The sequence below is a fragment of the Pelophylax lessonae genome (assembly GCF_965119305.1).
Source record: "Pelophylax lessonae genome assembly, chromosome: 2".
Lineage (NCBI taxonomy): Eukaryota > Metazoa > Chordata > Amphibia > Anura > Ranidae > Pelophylax > Pelophylax lessonae.
Window position 1 is genome coordinate 479,142,979 of NC_138769.1, and position 12,217 is coordinate 479,155,195.

Here is a 12,217-nt window from a genome sequence, read left to right on the forward strand (position 1 = left end):
GTAACTTGTCTAATCTTGAGAGGTAGAGTGTCAATTCATAGACAGAGGAGTGCTAACTAGGGATGATCGAACGGTTCGGGTCCACCATCGGTTCGGCCCGAACATTGGGTGTTCGAGGTTCGGCCGAATTTAGAACTTTTTGCCCAAAAAGTTCGGAATTCGGCAACCAGAACCGCCCAAAATGCAATGCTTCAGGAAATGGGCTTTAAAAGCCCGTGATTGGACCAGAACCATTAGCAAAAGCCAATTGAGGGGGCAGGAGAATGCTAGGAATGTGATTGGAGTGACTAGGGGGTCCCTAGACCAATCATTAGTGAATACGCCCCCCAGTATATAAGATCGCCCCCGCCATATTCCCAGCATTGTTATACTGGACATGGAAGAGAGTGGAAGCAGTTCTGTTAATTTTACTTTAAAAGTGTCATTTAGCTATTTTTAGTGTGAGGAAAGGGATATCTAGTGTAGTTAGAGTGCTCCTTTACACTTAAGTTAGCTTCAAAAATTTAGTTTCTGTAGGGAAAGTGTTAAGTGTCAGGGGACCGTAGTGTAGTGTAGGGTTAACTGACAGTGACTGCTATGGCAGGGTGACAAAACCCTTCCATATCAGGGTGACCGCTATAGAGAAATTATCTTTTCTCTGAGTTGCTTCGGGACAGGATTATGGCTTCTCACCAGCAAGCATTTTTTATGCTGCAGGGGCTGCCACTGCCAGTGCTTTTTTGAGGACATGTTTGATGTCAGACATGACATCTGAACATGTGTATAGGGGGTATATATATACATATATGTCTGAATATATACCCCTAGACATATATAGGTGTGATAGTAGCAGAAATAAATGCTTGCGCTAATGAAATCATTTACAGGAATATATTTCTGCTACTATCACACCTATATATGTCTAGGGGTATATATTCAGACATATATGCCTATATATACCCCCTATACACATGTTCAGATGTTTTGCCTGCCTCAAAAGAACCCCAAAAAATGCCAAAAAAACGCTAGCGTCAAAAAAAAAAAATGCCCAGGTGTGTTTTTGCTGGCATTTTTTGGGGGGTTTTGGAGGCAGGCAAAACATCAGAACTTGTGCACAGTACCACTATACACAAGTTCAGATGTTTTGCCTGCCTCAAAAGAACCCCAAAAAATGCCAAAAAAACGCTAGCGTCAAAAAAAAAAAATGTCCAGGTGTGTTTTTGCTGGCATTTTTTGGGGGGTTTTGGAGGCAGGCAAAACATCAGAACTTGTGCACAGTACCACTATACACAAGTTCAGATGTTTTGCCTGCCTCAAAAGAACCCCAAAAAATGCCAAAAAAACGCTAGCGTCAAAAAAAAAAATGCCCAGGTGTGTTTTTGCTGGCATTTTTTGGGGGGTTTTGGAGGCAGGCAAAACATCAGAACTTGTGCACAGTACCACTATACACAAGTTCAGATGTTTTGCCTGCCTCAAAAGAACCCCAAAAAATGCCAAAAAAACGCTAGCGTCAAAAAAAAAAATGCCCAGGTGTGTTTTTGCTGGCATTTTTTGGGGGGTTTTGGAGGCAGGCAAAACATCAGAACTTGTGCACAGTACCACTATACACAAGTTCAGATGTTTTGCCTGCCTCAAAAGAACCCCAAAAAATGCCAAAAAAACGCTAGCGTCAAAAAAAAAAAATGCCCAGGTGTGTTTTTGCTGGCATTTTTTGGGGGGTTTTGGAGGCAGGCAAAACATCAGAACTTGTGCACAGTACCACTATACACAAGTTCAGATGTTTTTCCTGACTGCAAAGAACCCAAAAAAATGCCTGCTATTAAACCGGCAAGGTGTTACAGCAGAGAAGCCATACTCCTGTGCTTAAAGTTTTCTAATACAAACAATCTTTTTTTTTATGGTTCTGGACATGCTACAGACCTGAAACTTCACATGTACACTTTTTAGACCCCCCAGATCTGAAATCCAAAGTAAAAATAAAAAAAATCTCTTTTTTTTTTTTTTTTATAATTTTTCAATCATTGGCTTTTTTATCAAAAATGACAATTTTTAAGAACTTTTTTTGTGCGATTTTGTGTCTGGGGGGTCTAAAAGGTGTACCTGTGAAGTTTCAGCTCTGTAGCATGTCCAGAACCCCAAAAAAAGATCATATAAGTGTAAAAGAGGGGTCCCACCATCCCTGCTCTACTGAAAAATGATCTTTTTTCTGGTTCTGGACATGCTACAGAGCTGAAACTTCACAGGTACACTTTTTAGACCCCCCAGACACTAAATCCAAAAAAAGTCATGCCTGCCTCCAAAAATGCCCGATAAATGCAAGAAAAAGCGCCGTAGAGAAGCCGTATACCTGTTCTAATAAAAAATATAAGAAAATGCAAATTTTTGGGGGGTTCTGGACATGCTACAGAGCTGAAACTTCACATGTACACTTTTTAGACCCCCCAAATACTAAATCCAAAGTAAAAATCAAAAAATCTCTTTTTTTTTTTTTATAATTTTTTCAATCATTGGCTTTTTTATCAAAAATGACAATTTTTAAGAACTTTTTTTTGTGTGATTTTGTGTCTGGGGGGTCTAAAAGGTGTACCTGTGAAGTTTCAGCTCTGTAGCATGTCCAGAACCAGAAAAAAAGATCATATAGGTGTTAAAGTTAAAGGAGGGTCCCGACCCACATCCCTGTTCTACTGAAAAATTATCTTTTTTTTTTTTCATGGTTCTGGACATGCTACAAAGCTGAAACTTCACATGCACACCTTTTAGACCCCCCAGATACTAAATCCAAAGTAAAAATAAAAAAAATCTCTTTTTTTTTTTTTTTTATAATTTTTCAATCATTGGCTTTTTTATCAAAAATGACAATTTTTAAGAACTTTTTTTTGTGTGATTTTGTGTCTGGGGGGTCTAAAAGGTGTACCTGTGAAGTTTCAGCTCTGTAGCATGTCCAGAACCAGAAAAAAAGATCATATAGGTGTTAAAGTTAAAGGAGGGTCCCGACCCACATCCCTGTTCTACTGAAAAATTATCTTTTTTTTTTTCATGGTTCTGGACATGCTACAAAGCTGAAACTTCACATGCACACCTTTTAGACCCCCCAGATACTAAATCCAAAGTAAAAATCAAAAAATCTCTCTTTTTTTTTTTTTTAATTTTTCAATAATTGGCTTTTTTATCAAAAATGACAATTTTTAAGAACTTTTTTTTGTGTGATTAATAGTTAATGGGGCATGACCCAGAACCCTAGGCACTTTTTAGGGGCATTTATTGGGTTTTAGGGCTTAAAAATTGTGTTTTTTGATTACAGAAGTTCGGGTCCCATTGATTTCAATGGGGTTCTGAAATCCGAACCGAACTTTCGTGAAGTTCGGGTGTTCTGGTCGAACCGAACTTTTCAAAAGTTCGATCATCCCTAGTGCTAACCTGGGAAAGGGGGCACAAGGCTACAAAACTACTACTAAGACTGTCAAAAATGTTGTTCCAAAATTTTGTGAGACATTTTCAAGACCAAAACATGTGGAGCATAGAGCCAGTCTGGACACAATGTTTTCAGCAAACTGGTGAAAATGAGTTTCCAAATTTTAGATACCCAGGGCTGGTCCAAGACATTGTGCTGCCTGGATCCAAGTATGAAATTCTGTCCCACCGCAAAAAAAAAAAAATCTCCCGCAACAAAAGGCCCCCACATTATTTTCTATAAATATAAAATGTAGAAAATATTATATGTACTGTTATCTTCTTCCATAACTTGGTCCATCAAACACCCACTGTCTGTCCTCAGTCCCCCTGTCACTCCTGTGTCTGCCACGCCTAACCGCCCTAGAAGTTTCAGCCTGCCCTGCGTGAGATGGAGCACGCTGATGTCTGATGTCATTGCGCACACCACAATCACTGGATGTTCCCAGGAGGAGAGGCTCCACCTCCTCATACTCATCAGTTTGCACTGCAGGCGGGGAATGCAGGATGGGGAAATGCCACCCCTAAACATGCCGCAAACCGATGACACACAAAACTTGTATTCTAGTATTCTGTGGCTGAAGGTACATTAGGCATTTACAGCTAACAGAAGTAAGTGTCAGCCATAAAAGGCACCAAAAAATAGCCCACATGGGTTTACCTGACAGCTAAGAATGTAGTATTCTGTGGCTGAAGGTACATTAGGCATTCACAGGATACTGAAGTAAGTGTTGCCCATTCCAGGCCCCAAACATTATCCCACATGGGTTTACCTGACAGCTAAGTATGTAGTATTCTGTGGCTGAAGGTAAATTAGGCATTCACACAGTATATAGAAGTAAGTGTCGGCCTGTATAGGCTGCAAAAATAAGCTCACATGGTTTGAACTGACAGCAAAAAACTTAGTTTTTGATGGCTAGAGGTATGGTAGGTGTTTACAGTACATAGAACCGTAAGTGTCGGCCTGTATAGGCTCCAAAAAATTACCTCACATGGGTTGAACTGACAGCAAAAAACATAGTTTTTGATGGATAGAGGTACTGTAGGCGTTCACAGTACACAGAACCGTAAGTGTCGGCCTGTATAGGCTCCAAAAATTAGCTCACATGGTTTGAACAGACAGCAAAAAACGTAGTTTTTGATTGCTAGAGGTACGGTAAGCGTTCACAGTACACAGAACCGTAAGTGCCGGCCTGTATAGGCTCCAAAAATTAGCTCACATGGTTTGAACTGACAGCAAAGAACTTAGTATTTGGTGGCTGGAGGTACATTAGGCATTCACAGAAAAAAATAATTGTCGGCCCTGAAAGTCCCCTAAAATTTGCCATTCAATGGACATGAAATGCCTTTTATGCCGCTGTATGTAGCGAAGCCAAACACCAGGAATTGTTGTGAGTGGAGGAATTTCGATGAAACCTGGTCTACTGGTCACATATGTTGAATTCGTCAAAGATCCATGCCTCATTAATTTTTATAAATGTGATGTAGTCTACACTGTCATGAGGTAGGCGAGTGCGCTTATCGGTCACGATCCCCCCTGCTGCACTGAACGTCCTTTCGGACAGGACACTGGACGGGGGGCAAGCAAACATTTTCATTGCAAATTGTGCAAGCTCTGGCCAGAGGTCGAGCCTGCCCACCCAGTAGTCCAGGGGTTCATCACTCCTCAGAGCGTCGACATCGGGTGTTAACCCAATGTAGTCGGACACCTGTCGGTCTAGGCGTTCCCTCATGCTGGATTCGGAGTACAGCTGTCGATGGTTCGGCTGAAAGAAGGATCTCATATCTGAAGTGACCAAGACATCTTCAAACCGCCCTCTTCTTGCAGGCGATGTCGGATTGCTACCCGCAACTGTCTCTCTGTGAATGGACATTCCTCTGCCAGCGCACGGAAAAGCAGAATGCAGCATTTCCCTCAGCAAGGCCTGGAAGAGCTGCATTCTGACCGCTCTCTGTGATTGTGGTAACATTTCCGCCATTTTGTGTTTGTACCGGGGGTCTAAGTACGTTGCCACCCAGTACTGTTCCTTGGCCTTTATGCGTTTTACACGGGGGTCCCCCTTAAAACACTGCAGCATGTAGGCCCCCATTCCCACTAAACTGGAAGCGGTATAGCGGCCTGCTTCCAGCTCATCATCCAGGATAATGTAGTCCTCGTTCTCCTCCCCCTCCCCCCATCCACGGATAACACCAGGGATCCCAGAAAGGTTTAAAGCATTCTCTTCTTGCTCCTCCTCATCCCCCCCAGCACCATCCTCCTCCTCTGACTCCTCTTCAGGCTCCTGCTGTTGATTTGTCTCAGATGGAGTAGCACCACCTGGGAATTCATCCAACATTGCGACTTCCTGATCTTCGTGCTCCTGCTCCTCAACGGCTTGATCAATGACACGACACAATGCACGCTCCAGAAAGAAGGCATAAGGTATGATGTCACTTATGGCGCCCTGTCCCTAACTGACCAGTTTGGTGATCTCATCGAATGGCCGCAGAAGTCTGCATGCGTCCCGCATGAGCAGCCACTGGCGAGGTGAAAATAACCCAAGCTCCCCAGAACCTGTCCTGCCGCCGAGTTCGAACAGGTAGTCATTAACTGCACGTTTCTGCTGGATCAGCCTATCGAGCATATCCAACCTTGAGTTCCATTGCATCAGGCAGTCACAAATATGACGCCTGAGGGGCGGGTTGTGTCGCCGCTGAATCTCAGCAAGGCGAGCCATGGCTGCGTAAGATCTTCGGAAATGGCCCGAGATTTTCCTGGCCTGCCGCAAGACATTCTGGACCCCAGGGTATTTGGCAACAAATCGCTGCACCACCAAGTTCAGGACGTGTGCCATGCATGGCACGTGTGTTATTTTGCCCTGTTTCAGCGCGCTCAGCAGATTGGCACTGTTGTCGCACACCACTTTACCAACTGACAAATTCAGCGGTGTCAGCCAGTGATCTGCCTGTGAACGCAAAGCTGAAAGGAGTGCAGGACCAGTGTGGCTCTTGGCTTCCAGGCACAACAGACACAGCACAGCATGGCAACGTCTCACCTGGCATGTGGAATAGGTTCTGGGGATCTTGGGCGGCGCAGGAGAAGAGAAGGTAGCAGCGGAAGAGGAGGAGTCAGCCGAGGAGGAGAGGGAGGATGGAGGAGGAGGAGAAGAAGAGGCAGGCCTGCTTGCAATCCGTGGCGGTACAACTAAATCTACATGGGTGCCACAGGTTGCATGCTTAACGGCCGTCAGAAGGTTCACCCAGTGGGCAGTAAAAGTGATATACCTTCCCTGCCCATGTTTGCTAGACCATGTGTCTGTGTAGATAACACCCCACGTCAATCTGTGGTATTCGGGAGCCACAGGTTTATCACACCAGTTCTACAAATAATTTGCCAGTATCTGTTGTCAATGTGTGTAGCACAGTTAACACAGCAAAAGAGGCCAAATTTTTGCAGGACTAAAATATAATCTTAGAAAAGTATACTGTTAAATAACAGCCCGCTTCAATATGTGGTATTGGGGGGCCACTGGTTTATCACACCAGTTGTTAAAAAAATTGGCCAGTGAGTTTGGCACTGTGTGTATCAGACTTCACTCAGCAAAAGAGGCAATATTGTTGCAGGACACAAATACACTTGTAAAAGTATACTCAGATAGGCTCCAAAAATTAGCTCACATGGTTTGAACTGACAGAAAATAACGTAGTATATGATTGCTAGAGGTACAGTAGGCATTCACTGTATACACAAGTTGGTGGCGGGCTGTTTAGGCCGCAAACATGAGCTCACATGGGTTGAACTGACAGCAAAGAACGTAGTATATGATTGCTAGAGGTACAGTAGGCTTTCACTGTATACACAAGTTGGTGGCGGGCTGTTTAGGCCGCAAACATGAGCTCACATGGGTTGAACTGACAGTAAAGAACGTAGTATATGATTGCTAGAGGTACAGTAGGCTTTCACTGTATACACAAGTTGGTGGCGGGCTGTTTAGGCCGCAAACATGAGCTCACATGGGTTGAACTGACAGCAAAGAACGTAGTTTATGATTGCTAGAGGTACAGTAGGCTTTCACTGTATACACAAGTTGGTGGCGGGCTGTTTAGGCCGCAAACATGAGCTCACATGGGTTGAACTGACAGTAAAGAACGTAGTATATGATGGCTAGAGGTACAGTAGGCGTTCACTGTATACACAAGTTGGTGGCGGGCTGTTTAGGCCGCAAACATGAGCTCACATGGGTTGAACTGACAGCAAAGAACGTAGTATATGATGGCTAGAGGTACAGTAGGCGTTCACAGTATACACAAGTTGGTGGCGGGCTGTTTAGGCCGCAAACATGAGCTCACATGGGTTGAACTGACAGTAAAGAACGTAGTATATGATGGCTAGAGGTACAGTAGGCGTTCACAGTATACACAAGTTGGTGGCGGGCTGTTTAGACCGCAAACATGAGCTCACATGGGTTGAACTGACAGCAAAGAACGTAGTATATGAAGGGTAGAGGTACAGTAGGCGTTCACAGTATACACAAGTTGGTGGTGGGCTGTTTAGGCCGCAAACATGAGCTCACATGTGTTGAACTGACAGCAAAGAACGTAGTATATGATGGCTAGAGGTACAGTAGGCGTTCACAGTATACACAAGTAGATGGCGGCCTCTATAGGCCGCAAACATGAGCTCACATGGGTTGAACTGACAGTAAAGAACGTAGTATATGATGGCTAGAGGTACAGTAGGCGTTCACAGTATACACAAGTTGGTGGCGGGCTGTTAAGGCCGCAAACATAAGCTCACATGGGTTGAACTGACAGTAAAGAACGTAGTATATGATGGCTAAAGGTACAGTAGGCGTTCACAGTATACACAAGTAGGTGGCGGCCTCTATAGGCCGCAAAAAGGAGCTCACGTGGGTTGAACTGACAGCAAAGAACATAGTATATGATGGCGAGAGGTACAGTAGGCGTTCACAGTATACACAAGTAGGTGGCGGGCTCTATAGGCCCCAAAAATGAGCTCACATGGGTTGAAACATAGAAACATGTGTCGGCAGATAAGAACCATTTGGCCCATCTAGTCTGCCCAATATATCTGAATCCTATGAATAGTCCCTGGCCCTATCTTATATGAAGGATAGCCTTATGCCTATCCCATGCATGCTTAAACTCCTTCACTGTATTTGCAGCTATTTGGACTGTTTAGGCCGCAAACATGAGCTCACATGTGTTGAACTGACAGCAAAGAACGTAGTGTATGATGGCTAGAGGTACAGTAGACGTTCACAGTATACACAAGTTGGGGGCGGGCTGTTTAGGCCGCAAACATGAGCTCACATGGGTTGAACTGACACCTTTTTTTTTACGCTCCTACATTTGAGCCACAGAAGCCTGCCTTTTTCCAGAAAAACGTGACAACGGCATCATGGAAGGTGGAGTGTTGGACAACTGTGAGGAGACAGGAGAAGGAGAAGGGGGAGGAAAAGGAGAAGAGGCTGGACGGTGAGAGCATGGAGTGTGGCTTTGTGGGTTCTGACAGTTTTGCTCCCACTGGGCTTGGTGATGGGATTTCAGGTGCCTTCTTAAGGCGGTTGTCCCTAGGTGAGTGTTGGGCTTACCGCGACTTATGCGTTGACTGCAAATGCTGCAGATGGCAACACTGGTGTCAGCAACGGACACATTAATAAAAGCCCACACTGCGGAGCCATGTGCCGGCATCCTGGGAGCGCCAGATGTGACTGTACATGGTTGATGGCTCGCTCCTGATACATTTGCAGTCTGCTTTCTACCTCTTCTGCAATGCAAGTTCTGCCTGCCTCTCCTACCTATCTGCCGGTCTGTCAGTCCGCCAATTCTACAAATAATTGGCCAGTAACTGTTGTCACTGTGTGTAGCAGAGTGAACACAGCAAAAGAGGCCAAATGCAGGACTAAAATACAATCTTAGAAAAATATACTGTTAAATAGCACCTCAATTCAATATGTGGCATTGGGGGGGGGGGGGGGGGCACAGGTTTATTACACCAGTTCTACAAATAATTGGCCAGTAACTGTTGTCACTGTGTGTAGCACTGTTTACAAAGCAAGAGGCCACATTTTTGCAGGACTAAAATACACTCTTAGAAATGTATACTGTTAAATAACACCCACCCCACCCCACACCCCCCCACTGTGGCATTGGGGGAGCATTGGTGTAGCACACCAGTTCAAAAAATTGGTCAATGAGTTAGGCACTGTATGTACCAGACTTCACTCAGCAAACTAGGCAATATTGTTGCATGACACAAATACACTTGAAAAAGCTTACTCAGAGAACACCCACTTCAATATGTGGCATTGGGGGGAGCATTGGTGTAGCACACCAGTTCAAAAACTGGCCAGTGAGTTCGGCGCTGTGTGTACCAGACTTCACTCAGCAAACTAGGCAATATTGTTGCATGACACAAATACACTTGAAAAAGTTTACTCAGATAACACCCCACTTCAATATGTGGCATTGGGGGGGGGGGGGCAATTGGTCTATCACACCAGTTATAATACATTATAAGTGCTTTTGTCACTGTGTGTAGTGTTGCTGCAGAAACGCTCAGTCTCACCACCACACCTGTCACAATGTTTCACAGTGCACAATAATAGTACTAATCCACTATAATATGCTTTCTACAAAGTATATTATACTGTGGATTACCCGCTCCCCCCCTTTTTAGTGCACTGCACAGCAATACCAAAAAATTTGCAGCCCTTTACATGACTTTTGTGGACATTAACAGAGTAATTTGTGTATGACTGCAGCCAATCTCTAACTGCCCCTAAAGCAACCACAGGATACCTGGCCCTATAGTAAAGAGACTGTAATAGACCCTAAAACAACATTGGAGCATTTTAGATGACTTTTGTGGACATTGACAAAGCGATCTCTGTGTGACTGCAGCCGATCTCTAACTGCCCCTAAAGCAACCACAGGATACCTGATCCTATAGTAAAGAAACTGTTATAGACCCTAAAACAACATTGGAGCATTTTATATGACTTTTGTGGACATTGACAAAGCGATTTCTGTGTGACTGCAGCCAATCTCTAACTGCCCCTAAAGCAACCACAGGATACCTGGCCCTATAGTAAAAAGACTGTAATAGACCCTAAAACGACATTGGAGCATTTTAAATGACTTTGGTGGACATTGACAAAGCAATTTGTGTTTGACTGCAGCCGATCTCTAACTTCCCCTAAAGCAACCACAGGATACCTCTCCCTAAGCGCATAAGATACTAGACTTATACCGAAATACCAGCCCTGGAAAGGACTTTTGTGGACATTGACAGAGCGATTTGTGACTGCAGCCGATCTCTAACTGCCCCTAAGGCAACCACTGGATACCTGCCCCTAAGCTCAAAAGATACTAGTAGACCTATACCAAAAAATACCAGCCCTCAAAAGGACTTTTGTGGTCTTCACAGCGCTATATGTGTCTAGCAAACTCTCCCTGACGAGCACAGCAGACCTCTCCCTACACTGGCAGAAAGCGGAATGTGAAATGGCTGCCGGATCGGGTCTATTTATAGGAAAGGGGAACTGTCCATGTGCTGGAATGTTTCAATTGGCTGTCCCGTTCCACCTGATGGCTGTGTCACAGGTTAAAATTCTCCCCAATGTAAACAAATATGGCCACCGCGAACGACGCCATGTGTTCGCAAATTTGGCGGGGTAGCGAACAAGCAAAGTTTGCCGCGAACCGACCACTGGGCGAACCGCAAGGCCATCTCTAATCAGGAATTATGCCCGAAGAGCGAAGTGTCAAGCCTTCATCTATGTTGGTGACAGTATAGGAAGTGCCATTCCTAGTGATTAGCAATTTAGTTGAATATTCGCACCAGTATAGTATTTTGTGAATGTGTAATGCTTTTATGATAGTGTTTAACTGTCTTCTTAGTTGCATGTTGTGTTGTGTTTGTGTGGCGGCACCAAAGCTAAAACAAGATACAATACACATATCATAGTGTAAATACAGAGAACCCACCGTAAACAATAGGTGAGAAAATCAGCATAATTTACAATGCGTGAAAGACAGGTTTTTGAGCTGATGACATCTGTTACAATTCTCACCAACTGAAGCAGTCCAAACCATCAATTTATCTGTCACATAGTTTTTTCACTCTCAGTGACGGTGCGTACCGTCACATATCTTCCCCCTAAAGGTAGACGAACCAGGTACCAGACCTCCAATCGGTCTGTGCCTGAGTTAGTTGGGTAACAAGTCCCAAAGAGTCAATCCATCATGGCAGCTACCTTGACAAAGTTCCACATAGTTTGTAAGTTTGTCCTGGCAAGGCGCATGGAGCTCTCATAGCCAAATAGTCTGTGAAAGTCTGGTTTGGGCAGGCAAGACTGGGCTTCTTGGTCACCCTGTGCCCCTAATAGACACCGGGTGACTTACACATAAGAAGTGCTTAGGGGGTTAAGAGAGTTATTTCCCAACCTCTCTAAGGTAAGCTGTGTTCCACGGGCCCCCCCAACCAAAGTGACTCCCATCACAGTTAGCCTTATCTTCCATGTCAAAAATGTATGTATTTGTTTTCTCTTTTCCAAATAAAATATGGACCTCCATATTATGATGTAACATACACAAAACTCACTGTTTGACAGCTACACAATGCAATAAAACAGGCCTGTTTGGATACAGCAATATGTAAGGAAAACAACTTTTATGCTTTGTTTCTTTTTTAAAAATATTTTATTAACCACTTACCGACCGCCCGCCACAGTTTTACTGCGGCAGGCTGGCTCGGCTGTGCGAACCGAGGTAGTACTCAGGG